General features: G+C 42.7%; 1 long non-coding RNA gene across 2 annotated transcripts in view; it reads right to left on the bottom strand.

The window, feature by feature from the left end:
* The window catches only part of LOC138742323 (uncharacterized), a 196,726-nt gene that overhangs the window by 145,029 nt on the left and 23,933 nt on the right, over window positions 1-27,764 (bottom strand). For both annotated transcript variants that reach the window (XR_011344056.1, XR_011344057.1), the window contains exon 2: window positions 11,584-11,669. This is a non-coding gene — a long non-coding RNA (uncharacterized lncRNA). The remainder of the gene's footprint in view (window positions 1-11,583; window positions 11,670-27,764) is intronic.

The following is a 27,764-nucleotide window of genomic DNA, read 5'->3' as shown; positions in this document are numbered from 1 at the left end:
CTGTGAGGGGCACTGGACAAAGCAGCAACTCTCTGCCTGCCTTACTGTAGACAAATATTAAAGAATTTCATATATGATACATTCTAAATGTAGTATAATGTGACAATAATGGAACCTTATAACTTTATTACATGACAATAAAGGCATCTTGAAGTGGTTCTTCGAATGATGTGCTTATGGTTAGTTGAAAAGGTGGTTCTGGATCTCCGCAACTACCAACTGAAAATTTTGTTTTAATATGCCTGAAGTTTCTATTGCATCTTGAGTATGCCTCAAACAACATATCAATATGAAACATTAGAATTCACAAACAGCGAAATTGATTATGGTGGCCATACAGTGAGGTTATTGGCCTTAACACAACCAATAATTGCTTCCTTTGCCACAATAAATAACAGAGCAAATCAACTTTGAGACAACCCCTTGGCATTAGGTGTTAATTTTAAACACCCTCAAATAGATGTTAATTTTAAAATTTAGGCATACAGCAGGTAACAAGGCATTTCTGCCAATGAGCCTGTGCCAACCAATTTACAACCCATTAACCTCCACCCTCAGTATATTATGAAGGGTGGGAGGAAACTGGAGCCCATGGGGAAAACCCACGCAGACACATGAAGAATGTACAAACATGTTACAGACAGCGTGGGACTCGAACCCCGATTCGAGCCCAATTGCAGGCACTGTAAAGGTGTTGCACTAACTGCTATGCCAACCGAGCTGCCCTACATATACATAATCAAAAACAAAATGGAAAGGAAGTTCACCAACAGGGTAGGGTAAATTCATGCACATTCCTCCTTCCCATCAACTTCATGCACTGAAATATTTCAGCAGGTGACCCTTCATTGCATAATATCCTGCAGGCAAAGCAACTCCCTCAGCCAATACAGACGACTGCAGACAAAGCTAACCCAGCCAGTACGCACACCAACCCGCCGCCGCCGTGCCCCAGCCCGCCGCCGCCGCCGCCGTGCCCCAGCCCGCCGCCGCCGCCGCCGCCGCCAGCCCGCCGCCGCCGTGCCGCCGCCAGTCCGCCGCCGCCGCCAGTCCGCCGCCGCGGCCAGTCCGCCGCCCCGGCCAGTCCGCCGCCCCGGCCAGTCCGCCGCCCCGGCCAGTCCGTGCCCCGGCCAGTCCGTGCCCCGGCCAGTCCGTGCCCCGGCCAGTCCGTGCCCCGGCCAGTCCGTGCCCCGGCCAGTCCGTGCCCCGGCCAGTCCGTGCCCCGGCCAGTCCGTGCCCCGGCCAGTCCGTGCCCCGGCCAGTCCGTGCCCCGGCCAGTCCGTGCCCCGGCCAGTCCGTGCCCCGGCCAGTCCGTGCCCCGGCCAGTCCGTGCCCCGGCCAGTCCGTGCCCCGGCCAGTCCGTGCCCCGGCCAGTCCGTGCCCCGGCCAGTCCGTGCCCCGGCCAGTCCGTGCCCCGGCCAGTCCGTGCCCCGGCCAGTCCGTGCCCCGGCCAGTCCGTGCCCCGGCCAGTCCGTGCCCCGGCCAGTCCGTGCCCCGGCCAGTCCGTGCCCCGGCCAGTCCGTGCCCCGGCCAGTCCGTGCCCCGGCCAGTCCGTGCCCCGGCCAGTCCGTGCCCCGGCCAGTCCGTGCCCCGGCCAGTCCGTGCCCCGGCCAGTCCGTGCCCCGGCCAGTCCGTGCCCCGGCCAGTCCGTGCCCCGGCCAGTCCGTGCCCCGGCCAGTCCGTGCCCCGGCCAGTCCGTGCCCCGGCCAGTCCGTGCCCCGGCCAGTCCGTGCCCCGGCCAGTCCGTGCCCCGGCCAGTCCGTGCCCCGGCCAGTCCGTGCCCCGGCCAGTCCGTGCCCCGGCCAGTCCGTGCCCCGGCCAGTCCGTGCCCCGGCCAGTCCGTGCCCCGGCCAGTCCGTGCCCCGGCCAGTCCGTGCCCCGGCCAGTCCGTGCCCCGGCCAGTCCGTGCCCCGGCCAGTCCGTGCCCCGGCCAGTCCGTGCCCCGGCCAGTCCGTGCCCCGGCCAGTCCGTGCCCCGGCCAGTCCGTGCCCCGGCCAGTCCGTGCCCCGGCCAGTCCGTGCCCCGGCCAGTCCGTGCCCCGGCCAGTCCGTGCCCCGGCCAGTCCGTGCCCCGGCCAGTCCGTGCCCCGGCCAGTCCGTGCCCCGGCCAGTCCGTGCCCCGGCCAGTCCGTGCCCCGGCCAGTCCGTGCCCCGGCCAGTCCGTGCCCCGGCCAGTCCGTGCCCCGGCCAGTCCGTGCCCCGGCCAGTCCGTGCCCCGGCCAGTCCGTGCCCCGGCCAGTCCGTGCCCCGGCCAGTCCGTGCCCCGGCCAGTCCGTGCCCCGGCCAGTCCGTGCCCCGGCCAGTCCGTGCCCCGGCCAGTCCGTGCCCCGGCCAGTCCGTGCCCCGGCCAGTCCGTGCCCCGGCCAGTCCGTGCCCCGGCCAGTCCGTGCCCCGGCCAGTCCGTGCCCCGGCCAGTCCGTGCCCCGGCCAGTCCGTGCCCCGGCCAGTCCGTGCCCCGGCCAGTCCGTGCCCCGGCCAGTCCGTGCCCCGGCCAGTCCGTGCCCCGGCCAGTCCGTGCCCCGGCCAGTCCGTGCCCCGGCCAGTCCGTGCCCCGGCCAGTCCGTGCCCCGGCCAGTCCGTGCCCCGGCCAGTCCGTGCCCCGGCCAGTCCGTGCCCCGGCCAGTCCGTGCCCCGGCCAGTCCGTGCCCCGGCCAGTCCGTGCCCCGGCCAGTCCGTGCCCCGGCCAGTCCGTGCCCCGGCCAGTCCGTGCCCCGGCCAGTCCGTGCCCCGGCCAGTCCGTGCCCCGGCCAGTCCGTGCCCCGGCCAGTCCGTGCCCCGGCCAGTCCGTGCCCCGGCCAGTCCGTGCCCCGGCCAGTCCGTGCCCCGGCCAGTCCGTGCCCCGGCCAGTCCGTGCCCCGGCCAGTCCTTGCCCCGGCCAGTCCGGGCCCCGGCCAGTCCGGGCCCCGGCCAGTCCGGGCCCCGGCCAGTCCGGACCCCGGCCAGTCCGGACCCCGGCCAGTCCGGACCCCGGCCAGTCCGGACCCCGGCCAGTCCGGACCCCGGCCAGTCCGGACCCCGGCCAGTCCGGACCCCGGCCAGTCCGGACCCCGGCCAGTCCGGACCCCGGCCAGTCCGGACCCCGGCCAGTCCGGACCCCGGCCAGTCCGGACCCCGGCCAGTCCGGACCCCGGCCAGTCCGGACCCCGGCCAGTCCGGACCCCGGCCAGTCCGGACCCCGGCCAATCCGGACCCCGGCCAATCCGGACCCCGGCCAATCCGGACCCCGGCCAATCCGGACCCCGGCCAATCCGGACCCCAGCCAATCCGGACCCCAGCCAATCCGGACCCCAGCCAATCCGGACCCCAGCCAATCCACACTCCAGCCAATCCACACTCCAGCCAATCCACACTCCAGCCAATCCACACTCCAGCCAATCCACACTCCAGCCAATCCACACTCCAGCCAATCCACACTCCAGCCAATCCACACTCCAGCCAATCCAGACTCCAGCCAATCCAGACTCCAGCCAATCCAGACTCCAGCCAATCCAGACTCCAGCCAATCCAGACTCCAGCCAATCCAGACTCCAGCCAATCCAGACTCCAGCCAATCCAGACTCCAGCCAATCCAGACTCCAGCCAATCCAGACTCCAGCCAATCCAGACTCCAGCCAATCCAGACTCCAGCCAATCCAGACTCCAGCCAATCCAGACTCCAGCCAATCCAGACTCCAGCCAATCCAGACTCCAGCCAATCCAGACTCCAGCCAATCCAGACTCCAGCCAATCCAGACTCCAGCCAATCCAGACTCCAGCCAATCCAGACTCCAGCCAATCCAGACTCCAGCCAATCCAGACTCCAGCCAATCCAGACTCCAGCCAATCCAGACTCCAGCCAATCCAGACTCCAGCCAATCCAGACTCCAGCCAATCCAGACTCCAGCCAATACAGACTCCAGCCAATCCAGACTCCAGCCAATCCAGACTCCAGCCAATCCAGACTCCAGCCAATCCAGACTCCAGCCAATACAGACTCCAGCCAATACAGACTCCAGCCAATCCAGACTCCAGCCAATCCAGACTCCAGCCAATCCAGACTCCAGCCAATCCAGACTCCAGCCAATCCAGACTCCAGCCAATACAGACTCCAGCCAATCCAGACTCCAGCCAATCCAGACTCCAGCCAATCCAGACTCCAGCCAATCCAGACTCCAGCCAATACAGACTCCAGCCAATACAGATTAAGCTACTGCGGCCAATACAGACTCCTCCAGCCAAAGACCCCAGCCAATACAAACGACTCCACCCAATACAGACTCCTCCAGATTAAGATACTCCAGCCAACACAGACGACTCCAGCCAACACAGACGACTCGAGCCAACACAGACGACTCGAGCCAACACAGACGACTCGAGCCAACACAGACGACTCCAGCCAACACAGACGACTCCAGCCAGCAAATACAGACTCTTCCAGACCAAGCTACTCCAGCCAATACAGACTCCTCCAGACTAAGCTAAGGTAGCCAATACAGACAGATGACTCCAGCCAACAGACTCCTCCAGCCAGCCAATACAGACGTCTCCAGCCAATACAGACGACTCCAGCCAATACAGACGACTCCAGCCAATACAGACGACTCCAGCCAATACGGATTAAGCTACTGCGGCCAATACAGACGACTCCAGCCAATACAGACGACTCCAGCCAATACAGACGACTCCAGCCAATACGGATTAAGCTACTGTGGCCAATACAGACTCCTCCAGCCAATACAGACTCCTCCAGCCAATACAGACTCCTCCAGCCAATACAGACTCCTCCAGCCAATACAGACTCCTCCAGCCAATACAGACTCCTCCAGCCAATACAGACTCCTCCAGCCAATACAGACTCCTCCAGCCAATACAGACTCCTCCAGCCAATACAGACTCCTCCAGCCAATACAGACTCCTCCAGCCAATACAGACTCCTCCAGCCAATACAGACTCCTCCAGCCAATACAGACTCCTCCAGCCAATACAGACTCCTCCAGCCAATACAGACTCCTCCAGCCAAAACAGACTCCTCCAGCCAAAACAGACTCCTCCAGCCAAAACAGACTCCTCCAGCCAAAACAGACTCCTCCAGCCAAAACAGACTCCTCCAGCCAAAGACTCCAGCCAATAGAGACTCCTCCCAATAGAGACTTCTCCAGACTAAGCTACTCCAGCCGGGGATTAGCTGAAAAGATTTAACTGCCACAACATTAAGTGCAGCGCCCTCTGCTTCTATTTCCAAACGAGCCCCTGAGAGGCAGCTAATTTGGAACAACTCAAGAGTCTTGCACAGTCACAAATGGGTGAATTTTATGATTGATCAACAGCTGCCTATATCTTGAAAAAAAATGAAGCAATACTACCGGACAGCTAAGTAAGGAGTCAAACACAAAGTCTGCAGACACTGTGACTGTAGTAAAAACCTGTGCGAATGTGCTCCTCCCCCTCCCACCATTTTGTTCAGGTGCCTGACTACAATTTGCTCGTACCTTAATGAAGGACTCAAACCCCAAATGTTGGTTATGCATCTTTATCTTTGCTACATCAAGTACATCATTTGACCGGCTGAGTTTCTCCAGCACTGTTTTAATTACAGAACCGCTAACCTGGTCTGGAGGCATAGGGATTGGTGACACAACTGAGTTCACTGGCCACCCAGTTGTCTGTCTCAAGTCCTTGTGATAATGATGTTTCAAAGACAAAATATTTTGATATGGAACTGAAAGAAATGAACCAAACTGTCCACTAAGTGAGTTAGTACAGTGAGAGACTTCCAAAGAAGGGAAAGAACCGAGCCTAGTGTGTAAATCCCTTGGATAGGGAAAACTCTTTCATGGCAGGTAGAAAACACACCCCTGGCCAGAAATATGTGTACTGTCACACTCATCAAGAAAACTTATGGTTCCTTTACCCACATTTAACTCAGAGTCAGTATTAATTTGTTGATTTTTTTTTTTAAAACACACTATTTCACTAGAATAAACAGATTCAGCCGATGTTGAGAATTCATCTCTGCAGTTTCAGTTACACAACAGATTTAATCAAAAAATATCCATATAATTTTAAGCCTACATTGCAACACTGGTGTTGATAAAAATAAATATCATGAGTTTTAATTAACTTCAGGTTTTCTTTTGCATGGGGACTACAAGTGGATAAGACTTGGTGTAAGTGGTGACAATAAATCTAATTCAATGCAGAATACAACACTTACTCAGTTTTGTAACAATCTGCATTAGATTGGAAGCAGATGGTCTCTGACTCTATAGCAAGGTTTCTTTGAAGGAGGAAATCTTCCTGTTTTTCAGCTAAGTGTTATAAACACTTGCATCAATATCTTGTCAGTGTAGCAGTCTGGAGGTTGGTTGCTTCCATTAAGTTAGGAAAATGCTGTAATGTGACATCAACTTGTTTCTATTTTCCCTTCTAGCAAAGCATAATTATTCAACACTTCTCAGTATTGTCAAAATGGAGTTTGAGAATTCAGCCTATTCGTTAAAAGAAAGCGAATTTCACTTCTTACAGAACATGGGATCATTAATGTTAGCAGAATGTGCTCACAAAAATAATTCTGGATATTTTTGACTTGCTCGATCTTAGCATCTGTTGCCTCATATCAGCGTTTTCTCCAATTCAATCAGACGATTAGTTAACTTGGTTCGATGTGGTCAGGATGATCAGTGCTGGTTTAAGTAAGTCAACTTTGTTCCATCCATTTCAAAGAGAGAAATTAAACATTTCAAATGGCAAACAAGTGTAGTAACCAAAAATAGTTTTATGGTAGAAATCATTTGGTCAGTGAACATTCAAATGGTGCTGATATCTTTGATTAATAATTTATTGCCAAAGGTGTGGTAACATAATCCAGTACTCACAGTTTAATAGAATCCATCATAGTGAGAATAATTAGCTCCCTGAACACCAGTTTGGTGCCTGGTGTGGTGTTCAATCATCCATGCTGGACAAGATCCCAATTCCCAAGTAGCAAACCCTGCTTCAGGATAGAACTGGATTTCGTTTGTAAAATTCTCACCACCACATCCTGTTCTTCCACAGATATGCAAAATGCTTAATAATTCTCAACTCAGTTGTGCATTGATTGCAAAAAGACCTTACACATTTTTAATATCCAGAAAAGTAAAATGAATAGATTATGAAATTATGAGCACCATAGACGAGGGAGACAATTAGAATGATTTTTTTAAAAGTCATATACTAAAGGACATGCATTTAGAGTGAGGGGAGGGAGGAACTTTAAGACGTGTTGGCTTTTTAAAAAAATACAAACTCACACAATGGCAAGTTCCTTCAATGGTAAACCAGGGATGGTAAAGGAAACAGACAATAGCACGTTTAAAGAGTCTTCTAGACAGATACATGAACATGCAGGGGATAGCACATGGATCATCCACAGGCAAATGAAATGTAGTTTAACTTGACATTATATTTAGCCTCAATATCATGGGCTGCAGGGCCTGTACTTGTGCTCTTCTATGTTTCATATTTGTAGTGGTGAACTGGCTCCACTTGTTATGCATGATCAGTAGAGCAACTGTGGCAAAGATGGCACCATGGGTCCTTCTCTTCCAGTACAGACCGGAAGTACGCATATGCGGTTACGTCAGCGTGACGCGAGTTCCGGACGCAAGGGGTGGGCTCCAGAAACTTGAACTAGATGTACTTAATGAGTTCACAGCCTGCTGTTTCAGTTCCTCTCGCTGCACTTGTACACACACTACCACAATATATTAAAATATTTTTTTTTAAATGGACTTCAATTCTTCCATGTACTGAAATAATAAATGATATCAAAGTGTTCCCCTGGTTACCTAGCATCAATAAGATTGAGTGCAATTAAGGGAAAGCATTTTTTTTTAAATTATGTCACTTTTATCAATACCAATTATTCAATTACATATAGATAATACAATATTCAATGCAAGATGATACAAAAGAAATTATATTTTTCCCCCAAAAGGAAAAAAATTAGACTTATATATTTATAATTAATCATATTTCTTGATATAACTATTGTATCTCTGGATTATTGTTTGAGAGGAGTGGGTGATGTGGATGGGTTTTTAATTAACAAATTCCATACAAGGTTCCCAAATCTCAAAAATTCCCAATCTGATTCCTTAAATTGCAAGCAATTTTCTGCAATGTTATACATTTCTGCATTTCCGTGTTCCATCTGTCCATCATTATAAAATTTTCTGTTTTCCATGTCACTGCTGCACATTAGCTTTGCTACCACTATTGCTATATTAAGAAATTTTTCTTGATATTTATCTAGCTTCAATTTCACATCATCTTCATATATTCCAAGTAAAAATATTCTCTGATCCTTTTGTATTTTTATCTTCATAATTTGTCCTCATAATATACTCAAATCTTCCCAAAATGTTTCCACTTTAACACAGGACTAAACTGAGTGTACAAAGGTCCCTACTTCCTTATTATATCTAAAACATTTATCAGAATAATTTTGAGTTTAATCTTATTAATTTATATGGAGTATAATAAAATTGATACCATTAATTGTATTTGTTAAACTCTGGACCAAACCTCTTGAATTTGTATATTGAGGTTTTTTTCCCCCATTTTGTTTTGATTTATATAGTTTTTTCCCCATAGCATCTTATAATATATTTGTAATAAATTTCTCATTAAATGTATCTAATTAAATATTCAAATAAACTCTGTTCTGGCAGTCTTAACTCGCACCAAATTTCCATTTCACATATATTTCATTGATAGTATGAACAATTATATCATTTAATATTTCATATTTCTCTCATTTGTTCAAAAGTCATAAAAAGAAACCCCCAAAAATTCTTTCATTCTCTGTGACCTTTACTGTACCAAATATACAAAAAAGTAAATAGCTGATTTTGAAAAGGAAACCACGCTTAAGTGAGAAATGGGAAGGGGGCAGAGGTTGGTTTAATGAAGGAAAGTTATCTTTTGATATTCAATAAAGCATCAAATGATGGGCTTGCAATCAGGATTGCATCAGTGTACTGTTCCCTTCAGCCTTGAGTACCTCAAGGCAATATTGAGACAGCTGTTTTTCCCAGTAAACATCTATGACTTGAATTTGAATGCACTGGCCAGAGCTTTCAAGTTTGCAGATGACACCTTTTATGCTGCAGTCCAATTTGAGAAAGCAGTCAAAGAAACAAATAAATCCTGGGGTTTACATACAAGCAAAGTCCAGTTGCAGAAAGTCATGAGGAACCTTTAAGACACTGATTTGAAGATGATTGGAGCACTGCATCCTTTTCTGGACACTAGAAATCTCTTGGTGCCTGCCACATTGACCACCGCCAGTGGGCTGATATCGCCTCAAACCGTGCATCTTGGCGCCTCACACTTTGGCGGGCAGCAACCTCCTTTGAAGAAGACCGCAGAGCCCACCTCACTGACAAAAGGCAAAGGAGGAAAAACCCAACACCCAACCCCAACCAACCAATTTTCCCCTGCAGCCGCTGCAACCGTGTCTGCCTGTCCCGCATCAGACTTGTCAGCCACAAACGAGCCTGCAGCTGACATGGACTTTTACCCCCTCCATAAATCTTCGTCCGCGAAGCCAAGCCAAAGAAAAGAAAAAAAAGAAAGAAAAAATGAAGAATTTAGATAAGATGCTGAAGAGATTTATGAAAGTTTTCAGGGAGGAGGGATTTTACATTTGTGGATGGATGGGAGAATATGTAGTTGTTCCAACTGCAAGGGTACAGATTCAAGATTAATTTATTGACATGCAATAATACAGAAAATGTAGTACCTTCCATGTACCTTCTGCCTGTCGTAAGGCAAAGAGTTAACAGTAGTGTTGGTCGGCGACAGTAAGAGAGAAAGAGTAGCAAAAAAGTTCCTTCAAGCAGAGGCGGTGTCAGAAAAAAAATCTAAATTGGTGGGGGGGGGGGCATTAGAGTAACCACAAGAGGTTGGGGGGGGAGCACAAACTGCCGTTCACTGTGAGTTGGGTTCGTTGAATCTGGCCTGCCGGGGTGGGGGCGGGGAGCTCAATAACCTATTTGAGGGGCATGGCCCATGAATACCCCCCCCCACCCCATGACACCGACTCTGCCTTTGAGACACTTAGCATCTATGAATTCCCCTCCAGTATTGCTGCAGACTCCACAACTACATAGATCCTGGTTCATTGGTAACCTGAGCTCCAGATACAAAGCCTTCGCCACCAGAGGCCTTTCAGAAACCCCATTGCTACCCAGTCCACTCGATTATGAAGTTATATATGTTGACCGCCCAATAGTAAAATTAGGTAGAGCCTAATCATGCCTCGTTCCTTTTAGGTTTTTGAAGATTAATTTTGTTTAGCCAAGGGTGCTTACCCCTCCATATACAGTACAAATCAAATCAAAACGTGATTTGGGAATGAAAGTTGGTATAGACTGAAAAAGGTATAAAAATTTAGGTAAGATATTCATTTTAATAGAATTAATATAGAAAGTGGCGACCATTGTGATAGAGAATGTTTCACATGCTTTAATAATGTAAGGAAGCTTTCTTTAAAAAGGTCCTTAAGATTCTTTTTAACTGATACTGAGATATTTAAATTGGTTTTCCACAATCTTAAAAGGGAAATTGGTGTACACTGGCGTAGGTGTATTCAAAGGGAAATGTTCACTTTTCTGCATATTTAATCAATATCCTGAAAACTTACTAAATTGGGGAAGTATTGACAGTGTGGACTGTGAAGAAATGTCAGGACTTGATAAGTAAAGCAGAAGATCATCTGCATAAAGGGAAACTTTATTCCATTCCCTTTCTACAAATCCTTGAAATGACCCCTCACTCTCAAAATGCAATCACTAATGGCTCTAAAACCAAATCAAAAAGTAATGGACAGAGGGCACCCTTGAGAGGTTCTCCATTGAAGATTGAAAGGTTTTTATTGTTGAAAATAAGTGAGAATTGAAGCCATTGGGTATAAATACAATAATTTAATCCATGAAATAAAACCTGATCTAAAAATTATTTTTTTCTAAAATCCTAAATAAATATTTTTTTAAAATTCAATCTAATTGAACAGTTTTGCTGCATCAAGGGAGAGAACACATTATTTAAGGAAGGCCAGAAGAGTCAGAGATAACACGAAGGCATGATCTGATATCACTATAGTTTGATAACGACAGGAACTAGTCAGTGGGATTAGTTGATTATCAATAAGAAAATCATCAATTTGCAAATAAGTTTGATGAACATATGGAAATACATATGCTCCAGTACTTGGATAAAGAAAACACCAAATATCAGAAATTCCTCAAATCGATAAAAAAATAATTAATGAGGCAGATTTACTCATTATGGTGAGTTTAAGAGAAGAATAATCTAAAGCAGGGGCAAACAAACAATTAAAATCCTCACCAAGTACTAGAGAGTATAAACCCATCCAGTAAGGAAGAAAAAATCTTCAAACCCCCCCCACATCTGTATTAGGGGATAATTATTAGCAAAATCTACCATACTGTTATTTAATTTCCTTGAAACATCATTTATATCTCAAATGACTTAGTGCTGGACAACCTTCTCTGCCTTCTGCAGGGTCTGCTCCCTTTATAACCCCCTTGGGACCTACCTGTCTTGGCAGGAAATGCCTTTCATTTTAAACCAATCATCCTGGCAAATCTCTTATTCATCTTCTTCAAAACCTCCACATTATTCCTGTAACGGGAATACCAGAATTAGACTCAGTTCTCTGAGTGCTGGTAAATAAGGTTCCACACAACTGCAACACGACATTCTTATATTCAATGCCCCAAGCATGCCATACACCTTAACTATCTATCAGCTTGTCTGGATGCTCTCAAAGGCTATGGACTTTGTCCCCTAGATCTCCCCTGTACATCAAAAGTCACAGCCGTGACTCAACTTGCAACTTTCAACAATCTTTCAGGTCCACCGCAGACCTCAATCATAAGAGGAACAGGTTACAAGATTTCATAATAGTTTGAATTCTTTGTTCAATCCTTGGAAAGTGAGCATCAATTTTCCAATAGGCCCTTTCTTTCCTAAACTGCAGCTGTTGCCTCATTATACCACTTCTGGACAGCTACGTGCATGACTGGATACCAGTCAAGGCTGGGGGGCAGTGATGACCTATGTAATTCTCCTTTACTAAGCCCATTCACATAAATATAGAGAAAAGCCACTAGAACCCAGCAAACAAGGACACTTTTTTTTTTCCAAATCACTGTTCCATTGCAGTGGAGAACACAATTTGATTTAAACCTTCCGAAAGCCATTCTAAACTAAAAGCTTGGTGGAAGCTTTTCTGGTTAAATTGAAAAGGCCACTGAAGCAGTTTTTTTTCTTTAAAACTAACAAACCATTTGCAACTATTGCCTGACAATTCATTATGTGTTTCTCAATGTCATTTGGAGATCTATTTCTTGCAGAAATTCTAATTCCCCTTGTGTGCCATTTCTCTGTTATAGGACTATATTAATTCCTGGACAGGATTGTTAACTTAATTGACATGAGGAGATATAATTGACTGCAGTGAAATTAAAATTAATTAACTTGTGAAATACAACTTTCCATTTCAACAGCTTGGATGCACAGCCCCGTTAACAATACAAGGCCATAAATAAACAAAAACACAGACAAGCATTTGATATGTTTGTCTCTAAAGATACTTTTGACAGATCATCATTATAAATAATGCTTTGAAGTGCAGAACAAAGTTTGATCAAAGTATAATTTTCATGTTCACAAATTTGATTAATCTTTTAATTCAGCAAACTATTAAACAGAGCTATCTTTGCGCCCAGAAGAACCAAGCTATTGGCAGGTAATAAATGTTCTGTGGTTGGCTGTAGAGAAGCAAAAAGGTCATACCAGATTCTTATCTGATGGGTTTCATTTTCTCACTAATGGCTCCTGCACCCTCATTAAGTGACACCTGAAACTCCCATTGATGGTTGAAGAGAATAACAAGAGCAATTAGTGTTCAGGGTGTCTAGGGAGGGATTATTCACTGAAAAGTAACCTCTATCCCAATCTCCTCAACCACCACCAGAACACAATACAGGGGATGAGATAGCACAATGAGAGCAAACCAGCTGGGGGTGAAAAAAAAACAAATTCATGCTACTTTACTCAAGTGAATTCAGCTATTTCAGTGAGAAGTCTCCAGAGGAAATTAGAAATACATTATTTTAATGTCATCAGTTAAAATTATAAATCCTCTTTGTTGTATGCCCTTCACTTAGCAGCACATTTTTAAAACACTGAGCAGAGTATATGGTGCATGATTGATCTGGTTTAACATACTTTATATTTGTGATAAATGCTACATACAGAGCACCTTCTCTCCTTTATTTGAAGAGCTCTGGGTTCTAGGGATTGGCTCCAGGATCTCAGGAACATTTTCTAAGTGCAAGTTCTTCACACAGGAGTTCACATGATGCATGCCGAACAGGTCTTCTACTGGGGGTACCACAAAATGTGCTCCAATCGTCACCTGAAGTATGCACTCAAGAACTACGGTAGATTTTTTTTTCCTCAACGACAGTATGCTGTATATTGATCAATGGATGGAACATTTCAATCCTGCTAATGATGACACTGTTCAATTTTTCCATCAATATTATAGCTAAATTTGTTGACCTCGCAATGATCCCAAGCCTTGATGTCATGGGTGCAGAATTCATCCAATTTTTTCCTCTTTTAAACGAGAGAGGAGAAAATACCAGAAGGTCTGAGTTTCAAAGTAAAGGCAGCATATACTGGAGTGGGTGGGGGGTGGGGGTGAAGAGCAGGGAGGATATATTATTTCCAACTTTCATGGCCATTAAACTTTTCTTGTAAAATCTCATGTTATTCTAACAAAACTTGGAAGTTTTGCCTTTCAGGTGGAAGAGAATGCTCAGCATACTGCAATAACCAGCAACCTTTATGGCATTCCTCTCTAGCAATGGCTCTCAAACATCTACATGGGACGCAAGTTATTTTGAGCAAATGTGGGCAGGACATGCTGTTGACATCATAACTGGGGAGTGGAGACCAATAAGAGGGTGAGGACTTGAGAATTGATGATCACTGGCAAGTCACAAGTCAGGAACTTCAAAGAACATTGCTAACAGAGTATCAAGCTACATCTTCGACATTAAAGGCCACATCTAATAAAGCGCAAGTCACTAGAATGGAAAATCCACTAGCAACAACACACAGGGCACTGAAATTCAATATTTTTTTCTTGTGACATCCACTCAGGAAAAAAAGCCAGATTGCAGTATAGTACAGATCATTTGCTTCCTCTACAAACACTTAGAGGATGAGATACAAGTTTAGAATAGGTTGCATCTTTAAGCGAGTTTGATAAATGGTTGCAGATCTCACTATATTGATTTTTCTGCAGGGTGGAGCCAGTGTAACAGAAAAAGCAAGATAGAGATTAGAAAAAGATTGGTGGCTTGGTTGCTTAAGAACTCACAGAAAATGGATTCCCATGTTCCTGTTACACTGTTGGAATATCTCATTGTTTTTTTAAAAATCCATTTTCTGAAAGGCAACTGTTTGAAAGTATCCACAAATATGATTTTAAGAACCAATTTTCAATTGTGTGCCCCATTTAGCAAAGTGCAGAATATACTGCAAATAGCTAGCTGTTTACTGCAGTGAAAAATAATAAAACCCATAGCAACCGAGCCATCAAGAAGCAGTGGATGCTTGTAAATAAACATATGTTACTCATGTACCTTTTATTACACAGAACCATCAATATAGTTAAGTGTTTCAAAGCAGTCACAGAAGAATCAGCAAAATTTGACACCCTGTATTGCAAAAGATATTTTTTTTAATGGTTTAATTCAATCTGAAGCCATAATCTTCAATCTGAGCAAAGCAAACACCAACTCAAGCACATGGTTAGTAAATTGCAAAATGACAAGGCTGTGAATCAAGAACACACAGAAGCATGATGGAAAGAAGCAGCACCTCATTAACTACCCACCATCAGCCACCTCCTGTCCTATTTGTGAAGGAGTCTGTGGTTTCATTATTAGCTCTCTCAGCACCCAGAAAATCAGTGGAAGCTGTCCTTGTTCCCAAGAGACTGATCAAAAAGACATTTGTTACCAATTATGCATTTAAAAAAATATCGGTGGCATGTTCAAACATGATACTGCATGACCTGTCAAGTGTTTGTTATCCTTTGTTTTTGATTCAAATATACTGAATCACAATTTTTCCCCCCAGTCCTAGTTTGAAGTGAATAAGGATCAAAAGGAAATTGGTAGGAGCTTAAAAACAAGCATTTTGTTACATTAATAGGACTGAGACATTAAATCCACATTACCTTGTCCTCTTCATCTCAATATTTTCAAACTTGAATGTGCCAGTTTGATTTTCCAAAATTCCATCAAAATAAGAAATGTTACCTTCTCTTTAAGGAAATGGATGTAGCCACACCAAAGAATGGTGGGGGGTGATGGGGTTGAGAGAGAAAATAAAGCAAACCGTAGGCACGATTGCAGTGAAAATGCCAAAGGATGAGAGGACATGGTATATACAAACCTGTGTTGATTAAGGAATACCATGGAAAATGAATCATTTTACGGTTGGGAGGCTGCAACTAATGGAGTGCAGGAAGGTGCTGGATTCCTCTGTTTTTCCAATTTGTATTAAGTGATACACATTTGGATTCAAAGCTGGCTGACTGACTGGGTTGCAAGGGAGGGGGATGCAGAAAAAGGGGGAAGAAAGGATATTTATAGGTCAAATAAATGGATAGGAACAGGAGGGATATCATGCAATGTCGAAGAACATGTGGTGATCCACATTGGAGATAAAACAAATGTACGCATGCACAAGCACTTTAAATGATGAATGATTGAAAGGCTATGGTGACCAAGGACACTAGGGTGCTCTTGTACATAAACCACTTGAGATGAATCATTAGGAACAGTAAGCAATTAGGAGACAGAATGATATGGTGGACCTTATTCCAGGAGATTTCAAATACAGAGCAAAGATGCCTTTCTGCAACTACAATTGGGACCTTATGAAAACAGACTGAGTATGGCATGGCTATCTGGTCTATCTACCCAAGCAATTATATGCTTAGGATATACTAACCACAGTCAGAAGGCAAACGCTTTATCAGATTGATGGAGGTATATGCGTTCTGAGGAGAGATCAGAGTACTGGCCAAATCTGTTAATTTCATTCCACTAATTTCATGGATAAAAGATTCTCATTGTGTTTTACAATGTAGAGAAACACGATTTACCGTAGTTTACTCAAATACTCAAGTATTTGAGTTTCTAAATAAAGGGTTGCACATTAAGGACAGTAGAAAGGATATTTCCCCCACCCCCTCCCCATCCAGAGAAATAATTATAGGATTTTTCTGACTAAGAGGATAGTAGAGACATTATATTTTTAAAAAAACACTAAATATATTCAAGATAGGGATCAAAAGATTTCTTGATATTAAAAAGGAATCAAGAAATTATGGAGACAATGATACTGAGGTGAGATTAGCCTTATTGAATACTAAAGCAAAGACAAGGGATTGAATGTTCTAATTCTGTGTCAAGTTTTCAGGGAGCTATAACACATTTGAACAAAATCTTGATCACAATAGTTCCAGGAAAAATGCACAAGTTTCCAGAGGTTATTTGGAAGGAATTCCAGGGCTTCAGGTATTAGCAGCAAATGTATTGATGTTAGCAGTTTAAAAACTAGAGGAGCACAAAGATACTTCAGGCTTCCTGGATGGTGATTTCACAGAGAGCAAGGGAATGAGAAGTTTATAATGAGTTCACTGCCAGATCAAATACTAATATTTCCTCAATTTCCTGCACATCTGCTCTGATCACACCAAGAGCAGAAATATACCAGGCCTGGGAAACAGGATGAACAAACCTCTGGTATTTAACTTTCAGCCCATGCATTCAGTTATCTTCACCAGATTCAACGTGATCCCATCACTCATATCTTCCCCTCTCTCTCCTTCACATGGTGAACTTAAGCCTAGGCTCTGCACCTGAATGGAAAGTTCTGATCCAATTCCCATCTCATATCTCACTTCCATCCAACTGAAGAATCAACACTCATCCCTTCACGTCTTCCTTTCCCACAATTTAAGAACCAAAATAGTAATTCCAGATGATACAGCAGTTCTCTTGCACTATTTCCAATCCAATGTAATGCTTTCAATGTTCACAATGAGCACTCCTCTACACTGGAGGAATCAAGTGTAGACGAAGTAGCCCCGAGCTTCCAGTTGCAAACCATCGATTCGCAATCGCATTCCTATTTGGTCATGGCTGCAGCTTCCCCCACTGTCAGAGTTAGAGCCAATTTAAACTACAGGTAAAACATCTCAACTTCTGTCTGGGCACCTTGCAATCTTCTGACATGAATAGATTTTTAGAACTTCATGCATCTTAGCATTATTATGCTATTCTTCTGCCCCAACCAATTTCTATCAAACGCCTTACTAAAAGTCCTGATAACTGATGTATAGTAAACAATACCCATGTAACATTTTATCTTGCACCTTGCTCTCTCTTCACCCAACACCCCCAGTCCTGTTTTCCAAACCAACATACCACAACCTCTTTGAGGAAAGGTCCCTGATCTAAAACATTAACAAGTTTCTCTTCCCATAAAGAGTTTAATTGGCAGAGCTCCCAACCGTAAAATGATTCATTTTCCATGGTATTCCTTAATCAACACAGGTTTGTATATACCATGTCCTCTCAAGCAGTATTTCTACTGCTTTAAATGTCAATGTAAAAATCAAGACAGACCGACTGTCAAAGAATACCTGGACAAGAGTTGGGGATATAGGAAGATTTGTTTGAAATGAGATAAAGTCCATGTTAAAAGTGAGACAGAAACCTATGATTTCAAGAAACAAAGTTCACTGCCTTTCTAATCAACATGGATGATTTTCTAAAATATATTTTTATTGAGTTTAACATAATAAATGATGATTACATAATGAATCAATTGTATACAAGCAATTACATACCAAAGTGAGAGAGAAAAAGTAATAAAATGTTAATATCTATATTAATAGTTGTGATAACTCCATCTAGTAATAAACATAATGAATGCAACCATGAACATGGATGATTTGAATTATTTCAACTTACCCTTGTGGTGGTTATTCTTCTGTGTAACAAGACAGGAGGAGATTGTTATGACTCCAGTCAACTGGCATTTCAAAATGCAAAATTAACCAGCACATAACCCTTTCAATTGAAATATATATGTACACGAATATTAATTCATAGGGTTATAAAACCATTGCTGTTAACATAAACCAGCTGAAAAGTCATGCCAGGTAGTAATTTACACCTTTGCACACTAATTTGCATTAGCAATCAATTTTTGTTTTACAGAATAAATGTCAAGAGGGGAATTGGATATTCATTTCAGCGGTGACATGAAGTGTTATATTTGGCGCTAAAGGAGATGGTATTAAGATATTCATTTGTCTCTTAAACAGTACAATTTCACATCCCTTTTTCAAGCCATTTCTGAGAGGCTTCAGCCAGTCTCCTGCACACTGAAAACTCAGCAGTTCTGCCCCACATCAGGCAGGAAGGTGGTAAGTGAATGCCACTGTGCTACAAATTGGATTTCCAAGCTTCTTCGCTACACCATTTTGTCAAATAAAAATGGAGGAGAAAGATCAGAAAATGCCGATTTGATCATTTCCCTGTGTCAAGTCAGTTGATTACAATAGAGAAGACCCAAAATAACTGATTGCACTTCGTTGAATGGAAAAGCAAACTGCATAGAGAATTCAGAGATTAAAGGTATGTTATTGTGGTGCGCTGTTAGACAGAATCAGACACACACACAAGGTAAAGACTGTACAACAGGCTTTAATCCACAAAGACTTCCACAATGCCAGGCTGGCTGTGGCTGCAGCAAATCAGTGTGAGGCCTTGGGAGGCTAGCGCAGGCTTATATCCCGGAGGGTGATTGACACCCAACCGGGTGGGGCTTGATCCATTCAGGATGGCTGATTGGCAGCCGGCCAGGTGTTGTCCTGTCCCCTTACACTCCTGCAGGTACAGAGGTTGCCCCCTGCAGTAGGTCAGTGGTGTACCACCACAGTTAGTGAAAGGGGACAGCTTAGCGTATGGGGTATAACATCAGTAACTAGGAGCTCATCCACTTTGAAAAGAATGATAGTATTCAAAAGGGGAAAAAATGCAGCATACTGTGATGCAGAGAGACCTGGGAGCACTTGTTCAGAATTGCAGAATGTTAATTTCCATATGCAGTATGTAATCAGGGAAATGGAATGTCCATGGCCAGATCAGCCGTCATTTTATTGAATGGCAGAGCAGGCTCAAAAGAACAGGTGGCCCACTCCTGTTACATCCTTATGCCTTAATGCCACAATTGTCTGAGTACTATGACTTACATGGGTTAAGTCCACCCAAGGATTCCTGATGGAAAATACAAAGTTATAACATGGAAATGTACTTATTTTTAAAATTCTGTCAACTTAAATCATTTTTTTTTAAAATCAGGAAGTCTGCAAGGTATCAACTACTGCTCAATTTGCACAACCACAGAATGAGCTCATGGAATGGCCAATCAGCACACAAATGTGCCAGCTCTTTGGTAGAGTTTCTCAGCCAATCACATCTTTCAGTACTTTTTATGACTTTGCCCAACCCATCTTTGAAGGTTTTTATTCTGTTTCCATCATCCTTTTAAGTAATAAGTTAGAATCAGGGTGCCACACAAAGTATTTTCATGTCACCATTTGTTCTTTTCCCAGTTACCACAAATCTCTGCCTTGCAGTTACCAATCCTTCTGCTTATGGAAATTGTCTACTCCCATTTACTCAGGAATTGAAACACATCTTTCCCATCTTTTCTCCTGCATTTGCCATCAAATCTCACTTTTATTCTTGTAACCTCTTCTATAAGTTCTCCAAAGCTTTGATATCAAAATTCACTATCCAGTGTTGAACATCATCCTCCAACAGAGATCCAACCAATATTTATAAAAAGTTTGCCATAACTTTTTATTTTGCATTTTTCTCATAGCTGGAGATTCTATTTGTTTTCAATTTGTCTCTACCACCTTCCTGGATATTTGCATATCCCTTCAGATCAATTTTTGCATCTCTCCTCTAAAACTGTAGTTGAAATCATTTCCTTCTAAAATATTCTTTCATAGCTTGAGGCATTAAAATTTCATTTGATATGTTTACATTCTCCTTTGCCTGTCCTTCCAAAATCACAATCACAATTTTACATAATCTACATTTTAAAACTGTGTCCTCCATCAATAATATTCAAAACAATAAATAACACTCCCCAGAATAGTGGGGAATGTCAGTGTAACAAACTTAAAAAAGACAAAAGCTGCTGGAATCTTGAGCAATGAGAAGCTGGAGTGACTCAGCAGGCAAGGCAGTATCCATGGAAAGAAACGGTCAGTCCATGTTTTTAGTCTATCAAAACTAATGGAGGAATGGATGACATCATATTGGACAGAAGATGGGACCAATGGATGGAGAGCATGCCAGAAGTCAAGGTTCTACTCAGACATCACTCCCAAATACTTCCTTTGCTACATCAGTTACTGCATTTTGACTTGACACATGCAGAACTTGAACTTGACTGTAAACTTCCACCAAGACATTAAGTTTACATGGAATGCATCTGATGCTGCTCTCCCCTTTCTGGGCCACTTGTCTCCATCTCAGGAGATAGCTATCCACTAGCATATTTTACAAACCCACCAACTCCCACAGCTACTCAGATTATATCACTTCCCATCTTGTTTTTTCTAAGAGTTCAATCCCTTTCTCCCAACACATCTGTTCCCAAGACCAAGTCTACCACTTCAAGGCATCAGCAATGTTCCCCTTCAGAAGCATTCTTGTTCTTAGGCTATATCCTGGATAAAGTGGAATTGGGAGTAAAAGGAGATGTGCGAGGTCAGGCTGGTCATGAGGAGAGTTAGTAGAAGAGTACTGAATGGGTCTGTTCAAGAAAGTGGAGGCTCGATTAAGAATTTGTTGAGGATACAAAGGAATTGTTTATCCACAGAGATGAGACCCGGGGAGGGGGGGGCGGTGGTGCTTGAGAATTGGACTTCTTTAAAGAGGTGGAGAGTGCCAGTGATCCAGATGTCAATGGAATAGGATCAGGCAGAAGCAACAGATTGCCAGGGAAGTTTTGTTCAAGGTAGAAGCATGCAGTGCAAAGTTGAAGTTAGAGGCAGTGGCAGGGAAATTCCCCTAAAGCATCACGTTTTGAAGGACTGGGAGATTATATCCTGATGATGGTTAACAAGGACATGTTCTGGGACATGCATGAAGAGACGTCTGGGTTCAGATGTCTGACCTCTGGGTTCAGATGTCTGACCTCTGTTGGTTGGAGTTCAGTGCTCGAAACCACAACCCTCCTTCCTTGACTTCTGGTGTAATGGTGAAGTTAGAGGTTAGCAGTGTGAGTGGTGAGCAGTACAGCCAGTTGAAGGAGGGAGGGAGATGATGTAGGAGTCCAGGCCCCTAATGTCCTGACAACAGTTTGAAATGTAAAGGCCAAGAAACTTGGTGGTGGTGGTGGTGGTGGTGGGGGATGGGGGTGGTGGTGGTGGGGGATGGGGGTTGTGGTATCCAAGTGGAAGACAACTGCTGTAGACTGGTCAAAGAATCATGAGTGAAGGTAAAGATCAGAATCCCTTGTTAAGAGATAAACATACAAACAAACTAACTACTATTTTTCCATATCTTTTCTATCAATTTTATATCCCTAACACAGCCATTTATTTTATCCCGGGTTAATTTTATGAGAAAATTAACTGGTCCTGCTGTTATTTTTTTATATATAGATTTTGATCCAAATAGTCTTTGTCAACCTTGCCAGTGATGTAAACCTTTCATTAAATATCTCAATCAACAAGTAAAATATAAAGTGGTTTTAATATAGCTATGGAGTTCTTGATTTGCTAACCCAGCTTCAAAAATGGCCTCATCACTAACCTGCAGTATGAGGTGGCTCAAATATCCTAGCATTTACAGTCAAAAGTATAATGATCGGTGGCATCAAGGCCTGAATATCCAGGAAGGCTGCAAAAAGTGGTAAATCTAGCCAAGTCCATCACGGGCACCCAGCTTCCATTGTGAGATGCTGCCTCAGGAAGGCAGCCAATGTAATAAAAGGTTCTCCATCATCCTGATCACTTTCAGGCAGATGGGACAGAAGCCTGAAATCTTGCACCTCCAGGTTCAAAGAACATAATTTTTTTCCCCAAGTAACTACAAGGTTTGATCTTTCCTAACCATAAACTACACCAGGATTAACAAGAGATCTGTCTTCACCACAGAAGCAAATGAATATTCCTTTGTATTTATCTCTTATTATTACTATTGTAATCTGCTCACAATTCATTATTGTATATCTGTTACAAGTATGTTGGTGTATCAGTACATTGTACTCACGTGCATGACAAAGTGTTGACTCATTAACTTTTGTACAGGTGTACAAGGCATGTTCTTTAAGACTTGTCTATAGCTTCTTGAATAGACAGCATCGAGTCCACGCTGCTGAAGATCCAGCTGCGCTGGATGGGTCACGTCTCCAGAATGGAGGACCATCGCCTTCCCAAGATCGTGTTATATGGCGAGCTCTCCACTGGCCACCGTGACAGAGGTGCACCAAAGAAAAGGTACAAGGACTGCCTAAAGAAATCTCTTGGTGCCTGCCACATTGACCACCGCCAGTGGGCTGATAACGCCTAAAACCGTGCATCTTGGCGCCTCACAGTTTGGCGGGCAGCAACCTCCTTTGAAGAAGACCGCAGAGCCCACCTCACTGACAAAAGGCAAAGGAGGAAAAACCCAACACCCAACCCCAACCCACCAATTTTCCCCTGCAACCGCTGCAACCGTGTCTGCCTGTCCCGCATCGGACTTGTCAGCCACAAACGAGCCTGCAGCTGACGTGGACTTTTTACCCCCTCCATAAATCTTCGTCCGCGAAGCCAAGCCAAAGAAGAGGCACGGAACAACAAAACGAATGAAAAAGACAAATGATCTCAGCACTGTTATAATGCTTTGAACAGTTGCATTGCACATTTTATGACACTGCTCCAACTTTGTCGTACAATGGTAGTTATCATTAATATTGAGTAAACATACTCATTGGTAATATTCCTTTATTAAATTCAGGTGCTTTGATTAAAAAGCTATACAATTTGAACAGGTGTCTATAGATAAAAGAGGTAACTTTACTTGCAAAGAAATACTGTTAAACCAACCCATTCTAAATGGGCTTATGCTGTGCAAGATGAGAATTGCTTCACTCCATCAGTTAAACTGAGCCAATGAGCATCATATTCATCGTCAGGATGTTCTGCTCTTCAGCACTGAACAGGAGTTAATGCTCTTCACTTTGAAAATTATGCATTGATCATTCACATCAGGCCGCATTCTGCTTTCCGAATTAGCTCTTATGTGCCGGAATTTTTAAAAAAATTAATAATGACAGGAAATTTGCAAACTGATTATTGGCAATACATAATTGATAGAATGTTGCAACTCAAAATTAGAATTTTCTCCATTTCTGGAATTGAGATTGCTCACTCTTCCTGACACTGGCATGACATTACCAAGTTGCCACTTGGATAAGTAATAGAAACTTGTTTAACTACAGAACTAAATGATAAATAAAACATCAATGATTATAGATGATGCACAGGCTGGCAACTATAAATAAAACATTGTATTGATTGTCAAGTTTAACTCTGATCACAACATTTATCAAAATAAAATACAAGGCACTACCTTGACAGAGGTATGACACAGGACCACCTACCCTTAAATGGAGGAACAACACTTTTTGTATTCCATCTTGACAATTTCTAACAAAACAGCATCAAAATCCACCTCCAGATTCCTCTACCCCCCTCCCCCTAATTCTCCCTGCTTTTCATCCCCAACTCATGTTCCCTTTTTCCCGACTTTCCATGCCCATCACTCACACTTTGCCTTCTCAAGCTCTCCACCCCTACTCTCCTTCCCATTTCTTTGCCCCTCCCTCTGCCACCTTTCATCTTTTCTTCTCCTCCCACAGGTGTTCACCTATGCTCATCCTTCTTATTCAAGCAGTTGCCCGATCTTGGCATTCGTGAAGAGCTCAGGCCTGAACTATTGATTGCCTATTGCTTTCCATAGATGCAGCGTGGCCTGCTGAGTTGCTCAAACACTTAACTTTATTGCTTTTTCTTTCTTCCCATTGAAATATTTTGCATTTTTAAATTTCCCCCCTCACTCCTGTAACTAATCTGCTCACATATCACCACATTTTCAAGTTTAGAAATTATGTCCTGTACCTTCGAGTCCCCAGTGTACATAAAGAAAAGTAGGCTCAACTTTGGGTTGAGCCCTAGTACAAGGTTTCCAATAAACCACTATTGCTTTATTGGAAAAAGACAGTTTACACCAGAAACTCACCCAGATATGGAGGCACTGGGATTAGACAATGCAAAAGGTAAATTGCCCTTGGTGCAGGAAGGTGGTAAAAGAACTAGTGATGGGGACCTGATAGAGAAAGGATTATAGGGAAGTAATTGGGGGAAAATAGGAATAATGGTATGTTCTTGGGGCAGCTGAATAGAATCAATTGTTTGCATTTTCATAATGAAATACGATAAATAGTGCAAAGCATCTTAAATAAATCACAAGTCATGCCAGATCCTTTATGGAATTTAAATAACGTTTTTTTTCAAACTTTATTTAAAATTTTCAAAGCATTATCAAACAATACATAAAATAGAAATCAATAAACTACAACTAAGCCCAACCCACCCAACCTCAGCAAGGGGGGCAAAAAAAAGTACTAAAAAACACCATACAATCCTTACGATATTACTAAGCCCATACATTTCAAATAAGGCGACCACATCTGAACAAAAAAATTATAATTATCATACAAACTAGATGTTAATTTTTTTCCCCCATATAAATACAGGATCTCAATTCATTATGCCAATGAACTATATTCACTTCAACATAATCCTTCCAAGAAATAGCCACACATTTACGCGCAATAGCCAATGTTAGACGAAGAAAAGCGATCTGAAACTTATCCAATCCCAAATCATTAAATAAAACAGTATAACCTAACAAAAAAAAAACTTTTGGATCCAATAAAAATTTAATCTTAAACAATTTTTGAAGAAATTCTCTAATTCTTTCCCAAAGCCAAACTGAATGTAAAAATGTTCCTATATATTTTCCACATCTATTATTCAAAGAATCTATTATTCTAAATTGCATTGGACTGATAAAGTTAAATATTTGGGTAAAATGATTTTTAAATATTTTTTATTTTTCACATTATGAACCATATCAACCAAAATATGTACAAACGTTTCTCATTAAATTTACACAGTGGTCTTTTCTCCCTTTTTTCCCCCTTTCCCTCCCTCCCCTATGCCCACCCCCTCCAAAACCCATAAATATTCAATATATACAATACAATAAAGCCATAAAACAATATCTTCACACAAAGGAAAATAAACAAGAAAAATGCATAATCTATTTATTACATACTGAATCTAGTCGTTTTGTCTTCTTATCATTTTCATTCTCATTTTAGGGGATGGAGGTCATAGGCAAGCTCTCTCTGATATGTTCCATGTATGGTTCCCAAATTTGTTCAAACATTGTGACATTATTTTTTAAATTATATGTTATTTTTTTCCAATAGAATACATTTATTCATTTCCATGTACCATTGCTGTATATTCATGCTCTCTTCCATTTTCCAAGTTGACATCATACATTTTTTTGCTATCACTACGGTGATCATATTGAATTTATTATGCACTTTATCCAATTTGATGCCTAATTCTCTACTTCTTATGTTACATAAAATAAATAGCTCTGGTTTATTTGGTATGTTTTTTTTTGTAATTTTATTTAGTATCTGATTTAATTCTTCATAAAATGTATTCACTTTCGTATATGCCCAAGTTGCATGTAATGTTGTTCCCATTTCCTTCTTACAGCAAAAACATCTATCCGATAATGTTGAATCCCATTTATTTAATTTTTGAGGAGTAATATATACCCTGTGTAGCTAATTATACTGTATCATGCGTAACCTTGTGTTTATTGTATTCTTCATAGATCCAGAACATAACTTTTCCCAGATTTCATTTTTTATCTTTATGTTTAGATCCTTTTCCCACTTCTGCTTAGGTTTATAGTTCATTTCATTTTCCTTATCTTGCAGCTTAATGTACATGTTGATTATAAATCTTTTACTTATCATTGTGTCTGTAATCACATATTCAAAGCTGTTTCCTTCAGGTAATCTCAAGCTGTTTCCAACTTATCCTTTAAATAAGTTTTCAATTGATAAAATGCAAACATTGTACCATGAGTTATTCCATATTTGTACTTCAACTGTTCATATGTTAATAAAATATTTCCCAAAAAACAATTTTGTATTCTTTTGATTCCTTTTCTCTCCCATACTCTAAAGGAAAGGTTGTCTATTGTAAAAGGGATTAGCGGATTTTGCGTCAATATTAATTTTGGTATTTGATAATTCATTTTTTTCTTTTCTAATTGGATCTTCTTCCATGTATTAAGTAAATAATGCAGTACTGGTGAGTTTTTATATTGCACCAGCTTTTCATCCCACTTATAAAGTATATATTACAGTACCTTCTCCCCTATTTTATGTAGTTCTATCTTAGTCAAGTCTGGCTTTTCCCTTGTCTGGTAAAAATCTGATAAATACCTTAATTGTGCGGCTCTATAATAATTTCTAAAATTTGGTAACTATAAACCACCTTGATTATACATCTCTGTTAATTGATCTAATGCTAACCTTGGTTTCCTCCCTTTCCACAAGAATTTCCTTATTTTTTCTCTTTAGTTCATTAAAGAATTTTTCTGTTAAAGGAATTGGTAATGTTTGAAATAAGTAAGGTATCCTTGGGAACACGTTCATTTTAATGCAGTTTACCCTGCCTATCAACGTTAGCGGTAATTCTTTCCAATGTTCCAAGTCTTCCTGCAATTTCTTCATTAGTGGCTGATAATTTAGTTTGTACAAGTGGCTTAAGTTATTATCTAACCTGATCCCTAGGTATCAGATTGCTTGTGCTTGCCATTTAAATGGTGATCCTTTTTAAAAAAAAATTCTGTATGGTCTGCGTTACTCATTGGCATCACTTCACTTTTGTTTGCGTTGATCTTGTAACCCGATATTTCTCCATATTCCTTCAATTTCATATGTAATACTTTTATTAATACCTCTGGTTTTGTTAGGTATACTATGACGTCATCTGCAAATAAGCTGATTTTATACTCCTCCTTTATTTTTATCAATAGAAACATAGAAACAGAAGATAGGAGCAGGAGTAGGTCATTCGACCCTTCGAGACTGCTCTGCCATTCAACGAGATCATGGCTGACCTTAAAGTTCAGTACCCCGTCCCCGCCTTCTCTCCGTAACCTTTAATACCCTTATACTGAAGAAATATATCTAATTCCCTCTTAAATATATTTAATGAACCTGCCTCTACTGCACTCTGTGGCAATGAATTCCACAGATTCACCACCCTCTGGGTCAAGAAATTCCTCCTCATCTCGGTCCTAAATGGTTTGCCTATTATCCTCAAACCATGGCCCCGGGTTCTGGATTTTCCCCTCATTGGAAACATCCCATCTGCATCCACTCTGTCCAGTCCTGCCAGAATTTTATATGTCTCTATGAGATCCCCTCTCAATCTTCTAAACTCCA

The sequence above is a fragment of the Narcine bancroftii genome, chromosome 9, assembly GCF_036971445.1.
Source record: "Narcine bancroftii isolate sNarBan1 chromosome 9, sNarBan1.hap1, whole genome shotgun sequence".
NCBI lineage: Eukaryota > Metazoa > Chordata > Chondrichthyes > Torpediniformes > Narcinidae > Narcine > Narcine bancroftii.
Note: the sequence above shows the minus strand (reverse complement) of the source record. Positions and strands in the feature narration are given on the sequence as shown.